Here is a 25,020-nt window from a genome sequence, read left to right as displayed (position 1 = left end):
CCAACTAAATTCGCTACGTGGTACACATTCTATATTTGCATAGCTAAAATTTACTTTCAAAGAAAAGATGTTCAGAAATCCTTTTATTTAATTGATTTTCTTTTGTATTAATTAATCTAATTTAATATCTTGGATAAAATCATTATTTTCAAAAGTTAATGACTTTGTGGGGTAGACAATACTTTTAAAGTGCGTCACTAACCTACATAGGTTAGGTTAAATTATCAGATAAAATATAACTTACCTCGCGCCAAAAACTTGACCAGTCAACAATAGTCTCCTTGCTTAGTTCTAATTCCTGTTCATAGAGTGCGTAGCGCGAAGGACGCAACGTGAGAAAACATCCAATAAAATGAGCAATTTTACACTTTGAAGTTATTGTTTTTAAGAGACTATTGTTGGCTGGTCAAATTTTTGCCGCGAGGTAAGTTATATTTTTTCTGATAACCTAACCTTACCTAACCTATGTATCTTAAAAAATAGAAGCGACCCCCAAATTTTATCAACAGCTTTGGATTCGGGGGGCAAAACTACATTGAATTTCTTTTCAATTCATTTCTCGTTGGGGCCCTAATTCCAGACATTTACGCTTAGATATATTGGATCCTAATGAATGTATATATTACGTGGGTCTTTAATATACGTAAGATGAACAAATTTACACGCCTAAAGTGCACTAGAGGAATAATTAAAGCGTCATCTTCTTGAGCTTGAACGCATCCTCTGCCTTCTGAAGTTGCGTTATGAAGGGTTCCTTGAACCGGAGCTCTTCAAAGTTCTCTAAAGCCGTACATCAAGATCGAAACTTACGAAGGCACGGGATACGTGATCCGTTATGACAAACGTCGCTACTCTGTCAACCAATCATCCGTCCGACGTGTTAATTTCACACTACCTGCTTCCTACAATATTATTCGCGTAATATTATCACTCGAGTCCTTTCTAAACTTCTTTTTGCTATCTAAATTCTGATAAATTTAAAATCTTATACGCCGTTTAGCATTGTAAATGAAGTCAGAAGAAAATATTAAATCTATCGGTATTTTAGATTCTTTACTTTAGATTACAAAAATTATTCCTCCAGTTATTGGAACGATATTTTAGGTAATTTGTTTTTTTTCAATTTCTTCCTTTTTGTTAATTGCAATAATTTTGCAATTCGAGCCTGAATCATGATTGAATTTATAAGGTATCTATCGATCCTCAAACACAACAGGAGTATTTTTTAAATGTTCCCTGAAAAAATTAAAAATATAAATGAAATTCATCTACCAATCTATTCTTTAACTTGTTAAACTAAATCGGATTTCAAAGTGAATTAATACCTGTCATTTGATTTTATTGATGGTTCGCATATCGGTGGCCAGTATGCCGTTGTATCGTGTTCACAAAAGTACTGTACGATAACTTTGGATGAAGACAAATGAATCCCATGGCAGTACGACCGCTAATTTGGAATTTACGGTCACCGACTGTCGACGCTCGGCTCCATCCAGAAATCCGCTTGACGTTTACTCGTTTGCTTCATTACGATTTATGGTACGATCATTCCTTTATCACTTCCGCTTCTGTAGACGTAGAACGATGATTAGTTAGAAAAGTATCGTTGGGTAGCGAGTTAACAGCGATGAACATATTATCAATATATTGGATAATTTTTGTTTTTGTCCAACATTTTTCTTATCAGACTATCGGAAATATCCGAAGAATTATGGCGATCGTTACGTTGAACATCCTGTAGAATGTAAGGCATTCGGGTTATTTTATTGCACCCACCATCTCTCTGGACTTGCCTTGATTCCTTTATATTTATTTCTTTATTCTTTCTGTTTTCTCGAGAAGATAAATTCCAACTTCCATCTCTTACCTTGCTTTACACTTTTAAATCTCTTTCCTTCCAATTTCTACTTCTTTTTCCACTACTTTCATCTGACAATTTATCTTCCATTCGTGTCCCCGCTACTACCTACGTCATTCCGCTTCTGCTGTCCCTTTTCGTTCACATTTTACCACCGAACCTAGCCACTTCGTCCCTCGATTTATCTCCTCTTTCACGTTCCCCTTTAGTTTCTCTCTTTCTTTATCTTTTACCGAACGATCCTTCCAGTCTTGCCATCTGCTCGTTGATCGGGATCAATTCGACGCAAAAAACGTTCGTTATTGTTACTGAAGGATGTTGAAACGTTCGAAAAGAATCCCCTTTTCCTTTACCTCCTTTCGTTTCAGGACGATATCAAGACGATCGATGTGTTTTTCACTTTCAACGCAGAGATGCTCAAAGTGCTTGTGAGCGCTCAATAGAAATCGTTTGTCAACTCGTTGATCGTTCTGTTATCGAATGATTTTCTTAATATTTGCGGTACTCGATCTTCTTGTCCTCTTACATCTTGAGTACGAAACTCTGAACGAAGGGATAACATGGGTTCAAGTGGAAATATAGGAACGCAATTGATTATATTATTTAACAAATTTTTTAATTAGCTTCATACTTCGTTATTTGTACTTTTTTACATTCTTTCATTAATTTTAACGTTGATTAGCTGAATAAACGATTCAGCATCGATAACATATAATAAATCGAGATCGTAATTACTATAACCAGTTTCTAGATAATCAGTTTAACGAATATTAATTGTTTGCGCAAGCGTAAATACCATTACCCGGTACGTTAATTCCGCATGTTATTTTAACGGGCAATGAGTATTCTAACCCAGCATCTATTACCGTTCGAACGTTAAATACCTAAATTCTATTTCAATATCCATTCTACCATATAATTAATTTTCGTTTCTATTCGATACGTTTTCCGTGATACGTTGTTAAATTAGAAATTTTCATTTCCTTCTAACGTTCGAATAATCCCCAAGTATAACAATGTTAAATCGTTCCTATTTCATTTATGGTAATGCGCTAAAGCGAACGTATGAATATGCGTAGAAGAAATATCGTTAATATAGTACATCGTTAATATGTACTCTACCTTTCATAGATCGTATATAGTGCACGGAGTTGAATTATAGCGCGACATTCGTTATCGCAATTAGCGGCGTTATTATAGCAAACGTTGCATAATTTTGAAACGCATCGAGAACACATGTGTGCCGCGAATTATAACGCTTGTACGTGTCTAATCGCAGGAATGCCTTTAGCTTGAACAATGTGGCGATTTTCGACGAATCGAAAGTTAACAGCTCTCGATCATTCAACTATTTAATCATATATTGTATTTTTAATACTTTAAAATTGATTATTTAATGCCATACAACGTAATTGAAAGTTTCATTAATTTGATCAAAACGGAAATTTTGTAATAGGAAGAAGTTGCCTGACGAACGATTGACTTATACTACTGGCGCGTATACCGCGTCTCCTTAGGTCTGACCAATGCTTGACTCGTACTACTGCGACCTATACCTGAGTTCCTTTACATTGCATTTTCTTCTTAAAAACAATTAATGTTTCATTTGTTGTACGTTTCAGTCTATCGTTCTGTTTATTTATTCTACATTGTACATTAATTTTAATAATTTTGACAGGGAATTTATTATTTCTCCTCAAATTTAATCGTGACATTTGCACACGGAAGTTCCTTTTCTTAAAATATCCATTTCAGTACAGGTTTAAATTTTTGAAAGATTAAAACAGTAGACGAAAAATTTGTCTTTCGGTATCTTTACAACTCTGCCATTTATTATTTATTGAAAAGAAACTGGGCTACGCTCGCGGCTAGCGATCTACCGTGGTTTCGCGACATCTCGAGTTAATTCATTTATTATTTATCTCGCGGATATTACGGGAAATGCAGGTTGCTACGTGTTAGGAAAAGTTTCGACTACAGAAGCTCGCGACGAAATGTAAATTTTCTAAATTAAAGCGTTCAGCTTCGTTTACCCTATAACTCTTTGCTGTAATTGAAATTGTACCAGTGACAAATTGAACTTTCCTATTACCATTTCCATTCTCTGTAGTTCTACAATTTCCAACCTATTTTAATAATAAATATTCACGGTGTCGCCTCGGTATAAACAAATTAAAACAACTTGTATAAATATTAACAAGGCCACCGTCAACGAGCTACAAACTCGCTAACAAATTCTCTTAAGTTCCCGTTACTCCTTGACTTCCTTGTTAGTCTTCTCGCTGATTCTCAAAGGTCGAAGAAGGTGTCGACTTGCGAATAAATGAATAAACAGAAGCAACGAAAGAGCATTTCAAATGGTGTCGAATTAAATGAACGTAAAAGTACGATCATTTTGCTACGACGCGACAGTAACGGTAATGAAGTACAATAGGTAACAGGGTTATTAGATGATTGAAAATATTTATGCAAATACGTAATATTTTAAGATTAACATCACGCGTTGCATTATTCTTGGAAATAATAGAATCACCAAGAATCGTAATGACGCTGAACATTGTTATTAGTTAAGCGTGAAATCGGACGATTTACGGAGGGGAGTCTATTGTTCGTGGTCTCAATAATTCATAAAACTTGCGTTTTTATACGTCGATTATGGGGATCGATCAGCCGTAAACATTTTTAAAACGTTTTCGCAGTGTTTATCAGTTTACTCCCGTTGAAAAGTGCTTAACGAGGCGGCAACAATTTCATGTTAAATTACGACAAATTCGTTCGACTGGCTAACCGAAAATTTTGGTATTTTTCTAATGACACGACGATGACATAAAAATACTCGCTACCTCAGCGATTTTTCTATTCAAATTTTTGTAAATCCTCTCATTCCTCTTTATAATGAAAATTGTGTTTGGAAGTTTTTTTAATTTACTCCAGCTGATCATTCTCAAATTAAAAATTTTTTGACTTCTTTCTTTGTTTCTGTTCCAATCTTATATGAACAGAAGCAGGAATTATCAAGAACGGCTGCAGGATAAAATTACAGTTTCAATTAAGAGATCGGCAAGTGGGAAGGTAGAGATAAACGCCTTCGCGTTGAACTTCCTTTTAATCTGCGAGAGAGAAAAAGTCACGACGAATCAAAGAAATACGAGTAGCTATCGTTAGGTATATACAGATGAAATAATCGTTATTTCTTGCAGCCGTAAAAAATTTCTTGCTTCAGCAGGTCATTAACCACCGGGCACGAAACTATGCACCAGAAACGTGTACATATTTCAGTCGTTGTATCGTCAAACAAATTTAGATAATCGGAAAATCGATATTACACGTTTTACAGAAATTTTCGTTCTGAAATTTCACCTTATTCTCTATTCAAATGTTGAGTTATTTAAAAGTTATAATCCTTCGTCTCGGTGATATCGATTCTTATAAATTACATAGTAATATTAAAATGACGATGTGAATTCTCATATTCAGTATCATTAACATTAACGAAGGTGGTTCAATTATAACTTATCACCATTTTTATATAGGCATCTATTTATATTGCTTGTTGGTTGCTCATTATGATGCACCCATACGAAAATATCTTCTGACAATTTATCAAAGTGTTCGGATGCCGACAAAATTCGTAGATGGTAATTTCGAATTACGTGGTGATCAGAAGTAGGATGTCCTGGTGTTCGCCGTAAGAGTGCAACGGCAAAGCGTACAATCGAATGGGATGGTCGGTCTGCGGCGAAATCGAAATTCGACTCGAAACCAGCGATTGGTCAGGAACTTTGCCGAGGTCCACTTTTACGGGTGGTTCGTGGGTTGCGGTTGAACGGTTGGTTCATTTGCGAATGGAAACATACGGACAAAAGCGATTCGAACGGGAACTGCACCGTGCCCACAAGTGCAGACATGTTACCGAAGATTTTTCAAAGGATTCGTTAAAGTTACAACGTTTCTTTTGCTTCTCCTTTCGATCCGTTTATTATTGTACAGGGCGTACAAAAAGTAATGGTCATTTCTTGAAAATTCATTCTACGTATTATAATTTGTTAGATAACGTGTTAGATAAATTTTGTTCGATGAAGTGCTCTCTCGATGAGTTAGCATCGCAGATGATAGAAAGGAAAGTCGCATCGCCAGACACGTTCGCGCACAATGGTAAAACTGAAAACGGAGAATCAATAGTCCGTGCGAAATGGTACGCGCGAATGAACCGACGAACACGAAGGGTGCGAGATACGCGGCGATAAAGTCGGAAAAATACATTTGATTCGATCAGCGGTGATCGACGTTTCGGAATCGTCGCCGAAGCACCGAAGCCGCAGACCGACGCCCGGTTACACGAATCGGATGAGTGGCAATGGACGAACACGAAAATCCGGTCTCGTTCGTCTGCCGATATATCCTGTTAACCCTTTTCGCTGTGAAGAAACTATAGGTTGTTTCAAAAATATGCAAATTTCATAGTCTACCGTTTTGGAATTTGAGCCTTCAATGTTGAGCTATTAAGCAACGGTGAAATTAATATTTATGCCATTCAATATTGTTTTTCGTGTAAATAGAGAAACTGTCAAACGGTATGTTTTAATTAACTGTTGACATTCATTTATAATTTGAAGGCAAATTTCAAAAATTTGACGCGTGTTGTAAAACTCTGTTTCTTTAATTGAATAATTAGCGGGGGGGAAAAAGAAAGTATACGGAGATTTGGAAGCCGGAAAAACAGACGGGAAGTAATTTAATTGAAATGAAGCGCCCGTAGCGATTCCTCTAAACGATTGTCGATTGATATCCGCTGCTCCTGATCGAGTCCTGACAAATCAGAATGGACGTACATGGCTCGAGTGGCATTCGAAGGGTCACGAGAGCCAGAAGAAGAAGGGAAAGACATTTTTAATCGTCCAACTGTCACAGTCAGAGTTACCCACCACTCGCTTTTCTCTCCTTTTTTTTCCCTCCAATTTTTCTATTTCGCTGATTCTTCCCTCTATACGACCCTATTTCTGTCCTTCAGCCTCGTTCATTTAAGCGTCACGAATTCTCTGGCAATTAGTGTTGTTCCATTCCCGGTGATTTTTCATTCCTGTTCCGATGGAAAAAGCTGGTTGCTCAACGAACGAATGGAATTTGATTTATCGTATCCCGTTAAATATTTCGTGAGCCCCCTTGGTATCCCTTTTCCTACCGATCACAGCTGCTTTTGTACTCCTTTTCTCTTTTATATTTGCTCGCGAAACGATTTCGTCCCTTTTCCATCGATTCGACCATCGAATAGGAGAGAAATATGGCGAGTCGTACGTGTCAGATTCTCTATTGGATCCATTCGCATTTCCACGTTCCACGAATTTTCCCTGGGAAAGGTTTTTAATTGGCTTTTCATTGCTTGTTCGTTCGATCGGCCATTTTTCCATTTTTTTTTAAGGAGCTTGGAGGAATAGAGAAAAAAGCTGAAAAATAGCGAAATGGAAGAATCGGTACTCCCGATTTTTTAATGCAAACCGTTAGGAAGAAATTTTATTCAACGTTATCGTAATGGGAAATGATCTCTTCTGGAAGTACGAGATTTCTTCGTCGGTAAAATATTACTTTTGTCTACGGTAGAAATGTCCTAGGTTGCTGCGGGCTTCCTCCTCTTTGTGCCCATTTCTCTCATATGGATTGTGGTCCGAGCGCGACGTCGAGCCACACAGGAGATTAATCCTTATCCGGTCAAGGTGAGCCCAATGGACTCGTACTCCCAGTTTTTGAAAAATATTTTCTCGCTCGAGAATAGTTTTCAGTTGTTTTCTAAGCTTAATGCGTCAAAAATAAAGGTTCGACTTAAGGGTGCCAACTATTCTATAATTTACACTACTTTCCATCCTTTTGCGATATTGCATGACCTTACGTTATGCATCATTGCTTCTTTTTAGTCCGCATCACAAAACTAGCGCAACATTCTAGATTCTACGGATAGAAAGCAAGTTGCGTGCACCTGTACGTTAACGTTTCGAATACTCGTTACAGCTACAATACCTTTGTTCCTCGAACCCTCTCCATTTTCACTGCTTTTCTCCCCAACTGGTGGAGTAAGGTAGTAGGACAAATGCCAGTCTTGCTCGCTGGAAAGAGCGCATTTGCTCGCATCAAGAAGCAACAAAGAACGCTTAATTCCAGGACAAACAATGGCGACCTTGTACTAGTCTCAGATTTACGAGCGCCATGCAGTTTTCCGCTTTCCTTCGCTTTTCTCTCAAAGAAATTGAAGGTCCACGCTGTTTGGACAGAGAGGAATCGTAACAAATAAATTGTTTCAGATTCTTTGTTACCTTCTGAAATAGATCCAGAACGTTTCTACAGAACGTTCTCTGGGAATTTAAGGATTGCTAGACTTTCGTTTAATTTTCAAAAAATTTCAATAGTTCAAGTTGAAATATTTTATAGAAAATACAAGATATATTGTACGTATTGTAAGAAAAGATTGGAGAGGAGTTGAAAGCAGTTCGAATTCGCTATCAGTTATTATAGCTTACAAGGTACAGTAGCGAATTTTCTGTCAATCTAAGAGAGTCCGTTTATTCCACATTCTTATCGTTGCTTGCTTCAAATATCACAGAAACATCTGACAGAAGAAAGGTTCACGTGGATCAGGCAAAGCTGCGAGAAAGTTTTGCGATAGGGAAGTATAGCGAGGAAAGTTTGGAAATTTATCTGAAACCGAAACGTTCTACGATGAGTTATCGTTGCTGGTGCAGCATCAAGTCGTACGCAGGAATAATATTTATGCCCGTGTCTGAAAACGGACCGCCTCGATATAAGTTCGGGAAATTGTTCTGGAAGACAACTCCTTCTATTTCTCCTTCTTTCTCTGTTGTAACAATTCCGTACGAATCAATCAACGTCCTCGATTTCATTACCTACGTTATCAACCCTTTGAGGAAAATTGGCAATATTATATCGGAATATTAATATTGGTAAATCTAGTTGAAATTTTAGATAAAAAAGACGGTAAAACCAAGATTATTTTAAAAACGAGGTTGAATTGAATTCGATATCCCTTCATATTTCATTAAATTAAAATTCCTAATAATCGAGATTATTTGGTGAACAAAATTCACATTTGTAAAGGTAACGGTTCGTCTAAGGGATGAAGCATTCTATGTTCCATAATAAATACAGGAGAGGGAGGAGGGTGTGCTCGAGAGTGGAACACGCGATCGAACAACGTTGTTCCGATTAATGTCAGTTATTTGCATGAGAAATTGAAATACGAGGCGATTTTTGCGAGAAGATTACTCCCGACGATACTGCTCCCACGGCTTCGTGATGTCGATAAATTACGCGAAACGAGCAGATATTTCTACGGATCCCGGATGGAGTTTTGAAATACCGTGCGGATTAGGAATTATAGTGGAGCTTCGTTCGGTGAAGAATGCACGTTTCTCGGCCAGAGATGCATTACGACTTCGAAAATCGTTATGATCGCAAGGAAACCAGATTGTACCAGCTCTTCGTACGATATATTTCCTGTAAATAGGCTAAAGTCTGCTTAAAATGCAAAATTAAGCAATATTGTAAACTCGATTAAAGTTAGAGGAGCATTGAAAAAGTATAAGAAATAATAAATTTGAGGAGCTAAAAGTTAGACAAATACAAATGATTTTGTCATTTTAGAGGCTGCATGCGTGGCTTAAAATTCCTCCCTGTTGATCCTCTCGTTGACGCTAATTCAGCTTAGAAATTTCGTGCTGTAACCAAGTAAACTACAACGCAACATTTCACACCCTCCTCGAGGGCTACCTCGTGGCCTGAACTCGCCACAGAGACGTATAAACCGACAATAAACACTGTTAGGAGCCTTGCTTCTTCCTGTGGACTCATACACAGGAATTAGGTTGCAGACAGCCGCTACTTTATGCCCTAGTTTTCGAGGTCTACGCGATGTAACTCGATCAGCCGTTTCATTTACCTTCGAAACGAGTAATTATTCATAAACCTTTCGATTCATCGGTGTTCGAAGTATCAACTACCATCGTGTTTAAATTTTTTACGCTTTTATGTTTTATTGAAATTTCAATTTGAAAAATTCGACTGCTGGTACAAATAGCTTATTCGCAATTTACATATCTGAATTTTCTGGATTTTTCAGAAAAGCTATTCCCTGCTGTTTTTGAGAAAGGGGTAGACGAGAGGTAAACCGTTTTAAAATTATAGATCAATTATTAGCGCATAGGTGGAGATTAATGTTTACTATCGTGATTTCGTGTCGTATAATTTTCTTTTTTGTCGTGAAAAAAAAATTGGGTTGCAGAGTGTAAAATGAATCGTTTTGTTCACGTGACTAGCGTTATAAAATGGATTATACGGGAGTTATTAACGTCAAGAGGGAACGATAAAGCGAAGCGTGCCAGCTACATCGACGATCACCCCAGTGCGTCGTAAAATGAGGTGAATAGAAACGAAATTTTTGGTTCAAGTAAATAATTCATTAGAAATTGTTCTTTAATGGATATCATCTAAAATTACTAAAATTATTCTCTAATCATGATGTTATTGCGGTATTTTGTAAATTTATTTAAGAAGCCATTAGGATTTAGAGGATCAATTTTTCAGCCAATTTCAAAGCTTTTAAATTTTTATTTTATCTTTTCTATTTTTCGGCACTCTGCTTCGACGTAAAACGGAGCGTGTTGAACGCGTAACAGCACTGCTTTCATAAAAGAAAATTTTTAAAATTTACACATGAGCACGAACAATGTAATAATATACATACAATAGGGGACAGGTAGATAGTTTCGCTCGTCTAGGTACACTGACAAGATATATTTTACACTATGATATTTTATTCTTTTCTGAAATTGTTTAAAATATCTTTCAAAATTTTTATTACTAAAAGCGATAGAAACGCTTTTTAAATCATAAAAAAGTCACCGGGTGCTTTGTGAAAATAAATATTTATAACTTTTAAAAGCGAAACGTTTTTAAAGTATTCATGTAAAATTTGTTTTATTTTCGAAGTTAGCAGGAAGTGATGAAGTAGAATTTGAAAAATATTCCACCGTAACGTTGCGATACAAAATTTAAGCAAATAAAATTCACATCGCTTCTTACATATCTTTTAACTCAAATAATAAATAGAATACAAATTTTATTTGAATACTCGTTTGAATAAAATATTACTTGAACGAGAGTGACTTCTATTCCGCGCTATAAAACATTTTGCAAAGTTTGTCAAGTACCTTGGTGTTTCCCGATCAAGTATTTTAAGGTTCTAAGAGAGCTATGTAACAAAGCGCTATACGATCCTGTCGCAAGGGTACAAGGGTCTGAGTTTCTAACAGGATCGGAAGTATGCCGATACCTCTTACGTAAACTCTGTTAAAATCTAACTCTACTTTGATCACCAGCCAAATTAATATTGACCAGCTCGTTCAAATAAGATTGAACTGGTGGGATTGAAGACACATCGTTCAATGTAAACGTGAATATTTCCTTTGATTACGTTAACGACTACATCGAAGCAATATCAAAATATTAAAATTAGAATAATTTTTAAATATAAAACAGGTGTACAATTCCATTGCAAAATAAAAATATCATAATTCTCTTGAAGGCAGATCGAGTGATAAGTATATACAGAATATTCCATGATATGTGGGTACAATTTTAGTGGCGAATTTATTCTATAAATTTGCCTTTTATTATTATTAAGTATTAATCTCAGAGATGTCATTTCCAGTATTATTTTGCGAGTATAATCCAGAGTATAAGAAATTAGGGCAACGTGTGGTCTAAGTGCACCTCCATGTTTCCACAGGTCTAGATTTACCGAAAATTCTTAGTATCCTTTTACTGAGATTAATCCTGAACATGCATATGAAACACTTTTTAGTAGTATGAGGTTGTAAGGTAATGCTACTGTTATATTTGCAGAAAATAGTCTTTATTTTGAATATACTGTAGGTTTCAAAAATATATCTCTATATTTGTTCAAAAATAAAAGTAGATTTGGTATATCTCTAAAATCTACTGTACTGTACTTTCTACAAATTATAAGTTAAAAAGGAAAAAAAAATTTTCGTTTGTTCGTTTACGGTCAATGGTAAATTAAAACTCTCTCAAAAGGATGAATAACGAAGGGAAAATGATTTTCCCTGTATCCCCTTTAATTAATCGTACCGGTTGATTACAAGCGTGCGGTTTATCATTAAGAGGATTGAAAACGGTGCAGACCTTTACGCACTGTAATTGGAAAACACGTTTGCATAGGATGAATCGTTTAACTTTTCAAAATGACTCAATTAAACATAATCGATTGGATCTGGCCGAATCAAAGGGCGTCACTCTAATCACTAAAGCTCGAAATCGTTCATAAAGTTGACGAGTTTCTATTCAAAATGAGCCTCGTCACTTTGATTTATTAATCGATAAATGTATGCCCTAACATTTCACTTTGACCTTTGAACCTTTTGCTTTATACGCGTTATTATTTCATCAATGATTTGACACCCATACAAATTTTCCTGTACAAAGTGCTTTTATTCACCGAATGATTCTGAAGGAGAAATTTTGAAAACTGAAGGAATTTCTCAAATTATTCGATTAATCTAAAATTTTGATAAGCGCTCCAACAATTTCGAGCAGTGGGGTGCACATCATTGAACTCTCCTAATTCATGCAAACGTATGAAAATATATTTGATATTGGGCAGCGTGTAAACGTAAAGAGCAGGATTTAATGGGGCACGCGAACAAGCTGCGATAAATTCTCCATTGCGATCAAACAATACGATGCATGCTGCGGTTACGCCAACTCATTATGTATTATCAGACTCGATTAACTACCGAAATCACGGACAATTAACGATCGCGTTCCAAAAAATATATCTCTTCTCGTTCGAAAATTGATGTACCCTTAACGAAGAAATTGCGTTTCTTGGTACCTTAGGATACCCTGTACTTAAGTAATTATTAATAATTGATCGGCCGCTGTTCTCCTCATCGGCAATGTAAATTGTGCTTGATTACTTGCTAATTTGATGGAAGCCTCGATGCTTTGGCTGTTAAGAGACTATTGAAGGCTTAATTGCTTCGAAGATTAATTAATTGCAACTAACCAACATTGGAAGCCTGCTAATTTCTAGAGTGTTTGATGCTTCATTCGTGATCAATAACTGTTAACTGTTTACTCGATAAATTATTCTGTAGAAGATACCAACAACCCTTCTACCCTACCTTTATACCATAAGGGTACTAATTCTTTTAGAATATCGAGGTTATCAATTTATTTATTAAACTAACTATTAAAAAGTAAATAATAACCGACTAGTACGTTAAAATTGAAGGATTTTGCGCGTTTATTTATTACAGGGGTAAAATTAAAAATTTTCATTTATCTAGATTTTCCGTATTTTAAAATAGATTTTTAAAAAGTTATTTGATTTCATATTATAAAGTAAAATAAATTCCAACTGAATAAGGGTAGCGAGCACGTTAATAAAACTTTCTATCGTTACATGAGTAATGCACTGCTCGTTGTTCGGGTATTCTCGACTTTAGGACAATATCAGTCTCTCCATGTAGTATATCCTTTGTAAGAGAATAAAAGATGCCGGGGCACTATACCCGTCTCGTAATGTAACTAGCAGTAGTTGAATTGGAAAATATCTACAGCTGGGACAGCCGAAGCAGGTACGATTTCCCTTTGAAAGCGGCTCGAAAGCACGGGATTCTGCAGCTGCTACAACGGGCTGCCTCTATTCAAGCGCGAGTTACTTCACGCCGCTTTTCTGTAGCGTGATTTCGGCTAATACACCTAATGCACCAGCGTCGATGAATCACGGTGCATATAACGCGAAGAACAATGCACTTCGAACGAATTCGTGATTACTATCTCTTTTTATTCTCCACCCCTTTTTTTTTTTTTAAACTCTACGGATTTACTAGATAGAAGATTTACCAGTACCCTTTATTCCCAAATCATGAGATTAAGTTTTATGTCTCTGGATGATCAACTTGAATCCGCGCAAAATGAGAATAGAATTTCTACGTTTTAATTTAATGAAATAATTTCAGCAACGACTAGCGATAAGGTAATTTTTAATATCATTACATACGGTTATTTTTATTGTAATCCTAGACGCGTTAATTCGACACTTTGCTTGCGAACAGCCGCGGCCTCTTAAACTTCCCTTGCTACTCTCTATGCATACTTGAAGTGGATAGACAAGACCAATACCGTAGGTACGTGACCACACAAGTAGAATAGGACCAATGTTTGGTAAGACAAGTGGAATAGGAGCGGTTGGTGTCAGACGAGTAGAGTAAGAACACTGCGGTCGAATAAGTAGAATAGGATCGGTGTACGATGAAACGCGTAGCACAGGTAAATTGGTGGTTGGGCAGAAACCATTGAAATTATCCGTAAATGTGTCTGACACTTACACGACTGTCGATAGATTTTATTTCGAACCAAGAAATTAATTTTCTTTTCATTTATTTTATTTGTTGAAATAGTAGAGATATTATTAAAAAGACCGAGCGATGACCATTCGCGTAATTATTCCGTCGATGTCGGGATGGTGGTGCGAACGCTAAAATGCAGCTTGACAGCTAAAAGGTATTTTCATGAAATATTCAATTTAAAACTGGAATTTTATACTTCAAACGCAAAACGTGCGGGTACATCGACAAATATAGAAATTAATTTTGGCAAGCTCAACTGGCAACGAAGGAAACCATGTGTTCATAAACGTGTTAATAATTTATCGCTTCCGACGCGCAAAATATTGCAATGCAGCCGACGGTAATCGTATTTCCGTGCGGAAGAATCAGATGCGGCGACGCGTTTCTATGAAAGTCTGGAAAAAAAAAGTTGAAAGTGATAGAGAAATTCGAGAAATAGTGGTGGAGGAACGAGAGGGAATCGTTACGGGGCGTGTTGCAAAATGAGTAGTCGATAAATCAGGATTTATCGTGTCGGAGCGATTACTGACTTTACAAGCTTCGAATTTCACAGTACTATCGAGAAACAGAATTTATTCTGTAGATGCTATTTGATACGATCCTTGGTTTCATTTTACGCGGCTCGTAACCATGATATACACCGGCGAGCAACTCGTTTGCATTTAACCCTTCCGTGACTGGCGAGACATATACGTCCCATTTAACTTTTTTCTCCTGGCACCTAAGAGAACGATAAAAAATCCAATTCTTTGCTGTGCTACTATCTGGTAGAACGTTGAAATATCGCTATTCATGAAGCATTTTCTAGTTTTTTCTTTCGTTAAACCATTAACCCTTCCTCAACGAATGGGGTATACAATAAACATAAATTTTTCATATTTCATAATATCCACGTACACCTTTCGTGTAACTCGGTTACAAGTTTGCAACGAATTTCGCATATAAATTCGCTACATCATGGGGAGATTGTGTAATATGGTGTAAGGCAATTTCGTCACCTGCTACCTTTTGCTATATTTTTATTTTTATCTAAAATCATTTCTTTAGGCATTAATTTAAGAATCTTAAGTATACGAGACATTTGAAAAATTGAACAATGAAATTATATCAAAATTTGCGAAAGTTTAATGGGGAACATTACAACCCAATATTATAAATACATATTTTCGGTTATGATTGTGTACACGAAATTGCTTTTAGCCACGCAAAGTGTCGGGTCAAGAATTTCCAATGAATCATTTACTTCTATTTATACCTTCCGTTGCATTCGGTCTATTTTACAGTAACACGCGAATACGGTGAATATAGGTATAACGAGTGAGGCTATTGTTGGTCTAGCGATGATAAAAATCAAAGTGGCGAGGTAAGCAAGTAAGTAACGATGTTTTACAAGCCACCCGGTTGATACAGGTGAGAAGAAAAATCGTGGCTTTAGAAGATTCCCAGGAGCACGATATAAAACACTGGGAATAGCGTTCACAGCGAATAAAACGGGTCCGTGGCGTAGTAAAAGATCGTTTACGGTCTCTTCTTACTTCGAAGAGCCTGGGAAAGTTATTAATTCCTCGGGATATTAATATTTCTAACGACTCACAAATTTTCCATACATTTTTTCCCGCCAACTTCGAACCGACTGTACGATTACATTTATTCTGTCATTTATCTGACAGAATAAATTGTTCCTTTAAAAAACAAAAAAAAAAGACGAACCTCATCGAAATTTATTATACTTTAAAAAATTTGCATAATTCTCGGGTTAAAATAAAAAGAATACTCATGAATTGGAATAATCAACTTTGTTTATTTATAATTGGAACATTTACACTGGTATCGTAAATCCATATTTTCTTTTCGTCCTTTATGACGTTACTTTCAGTGAGAATAGGTAGAAAGTAAAAAAGTGATGCTTGATTTCTTAGTTGGCTCGTTAACCAGTGAGTTCTTTCTCCTCTGGCGAGCTGCTAATTATCCCTATAGTTTCCAAGAGACTGCCACCCCATCAGCAGGATCCACCCTCTCCTCGTGCGACTAGCAGACCGAGCACTGAGCTTACGAGTTCGATAATCTCTCCTCTTTCGCGATAAGCTCTGATTTATGGGCTTTTCAACGTTCCTAGCCTCGCGAATCCTCCAACTTTTCGGCAATGAAAAACATTGTTGGACGTAGTTACTTATCCCCGAGGAGCTAGCCTCCCCGCAAAGGGGCTGTATACTTTATTTTCATTTCCGCGACCGTCACGCTTCGCGACAGATCCTTTCATTGGAAATCTTCGAAATCCTCGTATTTTTTCATCAATTTGAGCTCGGGAAAATTTTTCGTTACCTGAACGCTGTTACACGGGAACACGAAGAGAGTATCGAACGAACAATGGGCGCGATTTAAAAAGTAAATGAGAACAGTTGAATCGACAAACGATGCACGAGCTCGGATCGTATCGGTTCGCGAAAATATACCGAGGTAAGGAAAGTTTGGTTGTAGTTGGAGGATGCATCCAGATTCGACGGACGCGAAACACGGCGTTATAAAATCCTGACAGAGGGCTTGCTGCCATGAAAAAAATATAAACGGAAGTTAGTTTTTGATACCGGCTACTCGTCGTGTCTCGTTGTTCGTCAGACAAGCGTGTCAGTTTGGAAACATCGTTTACATTTTCAACAAATCAATCCTCGTACGATCCAAAAGTCCACCCGCGAAACTTGTGTTTTCGAATAGTCTGCCGCTCTTGTCTTACGTTGTTCCTTGAGAGCACTGCCACGTTAGTCTATGAAACGTGCCTGTATAATTAATGCGGCTGTTTCGTGAGAACATTAACACGCTACCTATGTCGCTCGTGTAGCTCCCTTGAAAACAGACAGCCATATACCTAAGTAAATTCCGAAGACGAAACACGCCTTTAAGAGTAACTGATATGTAGACGTAACACGTAGAGGGTGAACCGCGATTCTACCTTAAAAATAATGGGACTTTCGTTCAGAACTTTCTTGCAGGCTGGGTAAGATTTATTCTTTTCTTTCCGGGCATTATACAGAGATCATACTTTCAATGGCTTACTCTTCAAAATGGTGTTTCAAGTGTAGACTCGTTATTTTGTATTCTGCGTACTTCTGTGGGGACTGTTGGCTTTCTTCTTTCATTTTCTTTTCTCTTGTTTGCTTTCTTTTCCCTTTCCCTCCACAGCAAAGTGGTTTCCTTTAAAGTGATTCTTTTTTTAAACACTCATTTCATCCTGGAAGTTCTTTTCTTTGAGTTGTTTTAAGTGATCGGTTCGAAGTAATTGAATACTTTTTTAATTAACTGCTCCTTTTAGGTGTATATTTTTATTGCCATTTCGTTCACTTCAGTTGTTCTATTTATTTTCTATTTTATAAACATTGATTTTGTGACCCGGTGACCTAGTTATTAGAAACTTATCCTCGTTACTTTCGTATCCAGCCAAGGTAGTAGAAAAAAGTACACCAAGAATGTACAAATAAAGTTTCTTTCTTCCTACTTTCCAAGATTTTGCATAAATTTACCTATAACGTTTCCTCTGAAAGTACGATGGAAGTATTTACTTCCTTAGAAGCTTTCTATTTGTGTACCCAACATTGTAGGAAATTGAAGAATATTAGGAAATGTGTTAATACAGAGGAGGTGGTTGCAAAAGAAAAGAAGGAATTATTTTATGAAATTTTATTTGAAATTATTTGAACAATAAATCAAAATGATTGCAACCGAATTCGAGAAATTAATTGAACGTTCGAAGAAAATCGTGAGACCGATGTTCGTTTGATTGGGACAAGGAACAAGGTATTAGAAGTTACCCTGTTAAATTGGGATCTAAATTAATTGGCAGCGTCACGACAATGAAGAAAACACGGTCGCAAGTTTCGACAACATTTCTGCGGCGCGTCGCGAATTCGATATTAACTTTCTCGTCGTTGATATTGTCGTCGTCGCCCGTGATGCCCTAGATACGGAGTGTCTGTGAATCGTATTTACAAATTGAAGACGGCCCGTGCTGGTCTATGGATCATCTTAAAACTTTGCCGGCAACTATGATGAATTAATCAAATTGGGATGAGATTCGTAAAACCACGCATCTTCAATATCTTCTTCAAGGCGGAATCTTAACCCAGATTCGGCTGTTCCATTCTGCTAATTCGGTAAATTGGTGAATTAAACTGTCATAATTTTAATGCCCCTTTCATCGGCACTCGGCTCGAAAGAATTTAGTAATCGCTTAATTAATAAACCATATGAAAGTAAAATAATGCAACGCAAATAGAATAATTTTAATTTAATAAAGATATCGTTTATGATACAAATTGAAGTCTATACGAGGGTTGTTTAAATTGCAAAGCTGTTGATTATATTCAATCTCGTATTTCCCATTAACTAATTACATAATTTAGATACATTTCAATGTATCATGGTTTCATGTTACATGATATTACATAGTTCATGTTAAATGTTCATTATTGACTCCGCATCGGAATGAAACCATAATTGAAAAAAATATTTGCTAATATTTAGAATGTAATTAGAATGCAATCTTTCGTTCTTTGCAAATGAATTATTCAACAAGATCAAATGCTACTAGTTTTCCTTTAGTTATTATAAATAAATAAATAAAAACTAAAAGATATTAAATAAATAATTATACTCTTGTTAAAACTATTTGAACGAATAACTGTGATTATCATTTTATTATGACAGAGACATTTTTGTCGTTCCAATCAAATTATAAGCGATTTCAGGGAAATTGAATTGCATCAGGAGCGCGGCATAATTAAAAGTTTTCTTTTGTAGTCTGAGCTATGTTTATTTTAATGAGCGTTTCCAGGTGCAATCACTTCGATACATACAATTGAATTAAAGTAACGTCTGTTTTATGAGCATACACGAGAGAATCGTGTTCACGACGATCATTGAATATTTCATTGCTCGCGCCATTATTAATTTCCTGCTGAATAAATGATCAAAAACGTAGGTGAATCATTTGCAAGGTACACGATAGCCAGTGGATAGAACGAAAATTATTCATTATCGCAAGTTGATTTTGTTCCCTGCATTTCATATCCCCTCTAGGTCAATCCAATTAACCCTTTCGCTACGAAAGAGGTACATGTATGTTCACGAAAAACGATTGTTACCACGGAAAATTAAATGTACACGTTCTGTTGGAAATTCCATGAAACTGAATTATTGAAATTGATTTAATTTCCACCATCTTAATTGGGATGTTTTGCGAATAGTTCGACGAGCGATGAAATTTATTTAAAAAAATCTGACGGTGACAAAACTAGTTTGAACAATTCTTCTGTTTTCCTTTCGCGTACCTTGCATTAGAAAAAGTTTACGTAACCGGTCGATAGGGATAGATTAAACGATAAGCAAAAATAGAACGCGTACGTCGAAGACGATTGTTTCGCTGCTGCGGAATTGAGCAGGAATTTCATTGTGGGAAGCGGGAATTCTGTAAGCAGACGAATTAGCGGTCGTGTCCTCGTTCCATCCAGTCAATTCCCACTGATATTCAACGATGTCAAGTGGTGTTAAGTGTCACGATGATCGTACGATGTACGTTTCCACCAATGGGAATGCTCTTCGTTCAGACGAGCCTCCTGAGCAGCATTGTGCAATAGGAGAGGTCGTCGATGGGTGACGAGGCTGCTCAGCCATCAACAAACCTTTTCATTTCGTTAAACTCGTAAGGTCAACAGATGCACGTATTTCCTTCTAGAATGTTTAGTATTCGTTTAGCCTCCTATTGCGAATCCTCGGACCATTTACTCGGTTGGATAATAATAATATCAGGCGATCTTTAATGTCTTTCAATGAAAATAGCAAACACGGGGTGTTCTGTTAACCCTTGAACATCATACATTGGAAGACTAATTTTATATTTATATTGGAAATTGAAAGTAAGATGGTATATAAAATTAAATAAGATTTGGGGCTCTCTCCATGGTCCGCCGTATGGGAAGTAGATTTAATTATTCAATATAATACGGAGAGTCTTGAAACTTCAATGCTAGTTGTTCTAGCGTTAAAACAATCTACCGAAGATTCTGTTCAATTGCACTTGTAATTTGGATATGAATAATTCAAACGAAATTTACTTAAGTCTGCCATACTCCTTTATGAGGAGAGTTAACCAGGCGCAATATCACCTGCTGCAAAATTGCAAAACTGTTAATTGTTATCGTAATACTTAAGTGGATTGACTTTTATGACCTGTAGTCAAAAGTTAGATAATTTGAATAAATTAATTTTGCAAGGATTTGAAAAAATCTTCTTGAAAAGAAAAACTTCGGGGAACGCTTTGAAAGGTATTTCATTTAATTAATTATTTCAGTGATAAAGTGAAACTTTATTTCGACTTCAATTTAAAGGCATAGTAAAATTAAATATACACTCGGTTCGGATGGTTTTAGCCTTAATCAAAGTAAATGTATTCCAGGCTCCATAATGTAAAAATCACTCTTAGTACAAAGGGTCAATACCGTTTATTCGGCCACCAATAAATGAATTTCATTCGAACGATATACCTAACGAAGCATGTGATAAAACACTCTCAGATAGGATGGAAATAAAAGCATCGCGTAGAAACGAGACGATGAAGCATTAAACACGACACTGCAACGTTTCGCATTATTTACGACATCCAGTCGATACTATTTCGCATTATTTATACTCACGATTTACGTTTCGTATAAGTTGAAAAATTATTCTGATAGAGAGGAGACGTTGAAACGACAGATGTATAAATTTTTATTGTTTTACGTTCATTGGATTCATTTCTGCGAAGATTGTCACCCATTAATCCGCGATATGAAACGCGCACGTACGAGGAATAATTATACTGTTTATAAAACGAGGAGGGGATTAAATTTACATTTCCGCGAAATTATATACCTTAGATAAACGTTGGAACGTTAATTACGTGGAATAATCGCGATTTGCCTAATAAAAATGTAAATGAGCATCAGTTCTTGTGGACAGTATAAACTGCATTGCGCTCACGGCTTATCAAAATCGAGCTTGTTTGGTTAAATAGAGGTCCTCACCTCTGTACATTTCATTGAAGTTTATTCAATGTTATTTAATTTCACACTGAAAAATTTCCTCGTTATAATGTTCACAAATAGATATATTATTTATGCAAAAAGACCACACATTTTTAGAAAAGTGGCAGCTATTCTCTGTGTTATTTTTACGTTATCCTGATTTTTCATTCTCTTTCGAATGCAAAAACGAAAGGGGAATATCAGAGTTTCTAACGGATAAATATTTTATTCGCGGTTTTAACTTATACATCTAGGCAGCTTATAATTTGGCAGTTAAAGCGAGCGCAATGGGAGTCGTATAAAGTACATCGTCAACAGTATCCGCGATCGCGTTCAACGCTTAAAGAAACTCAATAGAATTTTATGAACTTCGTAAATACTTGTCTAAGCTGACTCGTGGGAGCTTGTGGCTGCAACAGGAAACTTTACACATGTTGAATGGGCAAAACTTTATCGGATTTCAATAATACCGGTCTACTTCGAAAGATGTATTTCAAGAGATTTTCTAGTTGAACGGTAAGGAACAGCATCATGGACTATAATTTTTAATTTTCCAAATTAAGTATCTTTATTTTTCTAAATTTGTTCTCTGCATTTTGTCCCTTGTGCCTGAAGTCACTTCAGAATATCTACGTAAGTCGAGAATCATAATTCGTTCGTGTATAAACTTGGTAATAAAGCTTCGGAGGGTGTCAGAGAAATTTATACACCTTTCGAGTGCAATAATGTAAGCGAACAGACGGGGCAAAAGTGGCTTAAAAAATTAAAAAGCAGGGATGAAGTTCTTGAAGATGAATTAGAGGATTGTGCAAAGTAGACCTGTTCTTACCAATTATAGTGATTTTGTCACGTTCAAAACGTTATACTATAAAAACATTTTCAAGTTGACTGTATTTTATTATCATTAATTCTACTTCAAGAAAGTTACACCCGATCTGCATTCTACCTACCTGATTCAGCTTACAACAACCGTTCTCTCTGCGACTTAAAATGACGTAAATTAGTACGAAGAGGGGAAGTTATAAACTGAATTACGTGATACAAGAGGCGCTAATATCTTGCTAACCAACGAAGATATTAATTTTAACGTTAATTTCATTCTACCGCCTTAACTGTTAAATGATATATTTCCTCGATACCCTTGTTGCATCAATGAATCATCGGTTGCGGTATCTAATAGCCAAATAATATTTATTTGGTAATGTCATTAATCGTTTATAAATTAATAAATGAAAAATGATTTCTAGTAATAAAATATTAGGAACGTCGTACAAAAGTTTTTCACGGTAACAGAATATTTTCCATAAAATTGTACATTCTGTATAGCATTCATCTGCTTTCTTTCTTCCCTGGAGACTATGATCTGTTGCAACTTAATTTCCACCGGGTGCAATTTATGAAACCTTACCTCCTATTCATTCCTCTTCTTTAATTTCTTACACCATTTCTTTAAAACATTGTCTACACCTCTTGGTTGTATTTATTCTCTTCCTGGCACTTCATCAAACGCAACTGTGTTCTATCATTCTCCTTTGCACTTTCTTATTCTGATAACCTTATCATTTGAAGCTTTATTTTTCCTGGGTTATTTATCACTTTCTTACACCTACACTGGTTCATGGAAGGTATTCGAATTTGTTTTATAATTTTATCCAAAATGTTCTGCTCCGAATGAAAAATTTTTAGGTTGCTACAAATTATATTGTAATTTATAATTAACGTGAATTTTTTTCTCGTTATGCACAGGTTCGAAGACAGCTCGATATCGAATGCGTTGTGCCAGTATCCATAAGCGAAAGCTTTCGCGTTCCTTGAGGTATGAGCCTCTTGGGAGGTCATAGGCTTGTGGAAGGGTGAAATGTTACGTGTAAGTTGGGTAAGTGGTGTTAGCAACGTGTGTACACACCCTGCCGTATGGAACTGAAATTCTGTAGGACTCAGCTTCGAACCTTCAACGTATACGTATGCTTCTCCGCGTCTATGCAAAGTCTGCCTAATGCTCGCCATGCATCACTGCAATTGCGTGCACCGTCACCTCTGCAGCCGCAGCTCTATTACGCGAGGAAGGCTGGTAAGGTAATTTTTTAATTTTAACTACGATAACGTACGTTAATGATCGAAATGATTAAATCTAGGCACTTCCATTAAGTATGCAAATCAGCGGTGTGAAACATATTTTGCTCGGTTACTTTAAAAAATGATGCTTCTAAACACAGATAGCTGAGTTATGAGTCTGCTATAAGTAACAGTTTAAAGCATTTTTCGATCGCGTATAATTCAGAATGCATATGAAATAAGACGTATTTTTCTTTTTTTTTTTTTTTTTTTTTTTTTTTTTCAAAAAACCTTTCGGTTGCTGAAAACTCCATTCACAACTGATGCTTTTTTAAATTACATTCGCGCTCATCCATCTTGCAAAAGGTTGTTCATTCGTTATACATGCCTCGTAGGCAATATATTGCGGCTTCTTTATCGATTTGCTTATTGAAAAGTACCACCGTGCGAGTTTCAAACATATTTTCAGTTAAGAATAATCCTGGAATATTTTTTCATACGACCGTAACGATTAAAATTTAACCGTATCATATTGGACAACCGATTAGTAATTTTCTTTTTATATCCAATGGGTTAGCTTCTTCTTTAATCTTTTATACGAACAGTCGATGCTTTCGGTGAATCTTTCAGATTCTAATGGTTCATTTTTACCGAGGACGTAAACTATTCCAATAAATTATTTTAATCCTTTCCCCGTGTGCGATACCCATACTAAAAACATTTCTCGTTGCAAATCGAATTTTTGCATCAAAATTATTTTTCTCTAAATTAACGTGTCCATGTAAACCTCTTTCGCAATCACTGATAACAGGAAGAGAAAATCGATGTTCCATCTTTATCAGGACGTTCGTTAGTACGAAAACAAGACACTCGTTCTTTCTTTTAAAAAGAGAAGTTTCTATAGTTAGAACGTCGTTGAAGAGAAAAGCGCCATTGGATTCACACGTATTGTCGATCCAATGAATAGCATTGAAACGATGACAAGCCATAAAAGAAGAAGAAGCGAAAGAAGGATGGACCTACGAAGCGAATGTCAGGAAATGTTTGGCTTCGTAATTGTTCGCAGACTTCATCGGAAGTCGTAATTAAAGATCGAAAATGGTGGAGAAAGAGTGTCCGTGTTCGTTTCCTTTGGATGTTAAAAACACTTGTTTGGTATTGCAAGGGTAGTCTGAAAGCAGATGTACTAATAGAAAGGAGAAGTATTATCAGTTCCGATGGAAAATTAATAACCTCATCTACCAAAGTTCATTCAAACAGTTTTTCTTATTTTTCCTTTCTATTCAGTATAAATTATCACGATCCATTCATTAGATAGAATATGTTTTTCTCTGTATAGAATTCTTTCAATAAGTCTTGATTGTCTAAGGTTTCTTTTAATGATAGCAGATTCTTTAAGCTTCTTTTCCCTACAAGAGTTTCCTTTCATATTGGTATCATGTTTGCTATCTGCCCTTTTCTTTCCTCGTTATTACTAAAAGTAATTTCGAAAAATGTTCAAAGTTTTAATGAACACACGCTAGTTATAAAAAAATATTAAACAAATATAGCAGTGATCAGAACTTTCCATCTGATAGTTCAATTAAATTGAGTCTATAATAGATAAGATCCTTAT

General features: G+C 36.1%; 1 protein-coding gene across 4 annotated transcripts in view; it reads left to right on the top strand.

The window, feature by feature from the left end:
• The window catches only part of LOC117601983 (uncharacterized), a 56,773-nt gene that overhangs the window by 8,114 nt on the left and 23,639 nt on the right, over window positions 1-25,020 (top strand). For 2 of the 4 annotated variants that reach the window (XM_076691547.1, XM_076691546.1), the window contains one exon: window positions 23,097-23,426. The exons of the other annotated variants lie outside the window; for them this stretch is intronic. The gene's annotated coding sequence lies outside the window, so the exon portion shown is untranslated. The remainder of the gene's footprint in view (window positions 1-23,096; window positions 23,427-25,020) is intronic. 4 annotated transcript variants of the gene reach the window in all.

Source organism: Osmia lignaria, chromosome 13 (genome assembly GCF_051020975.1).
Source record: "Osmia lignaria lignaria isolate PbOS001 chromosome 13, iyOsmLign1, whole genome shotgun sequence".
Taxonomy (NCBI): domain Eukaryota; kingdom Metazoa; phylum Arthropoda; class Insecta; order Hymenoptera; family Megachilidae; genus Osmia; species Osmia lignaria.
This window is presented reverse-complemented; position numbering and strand designations above follow the sequence as displayed.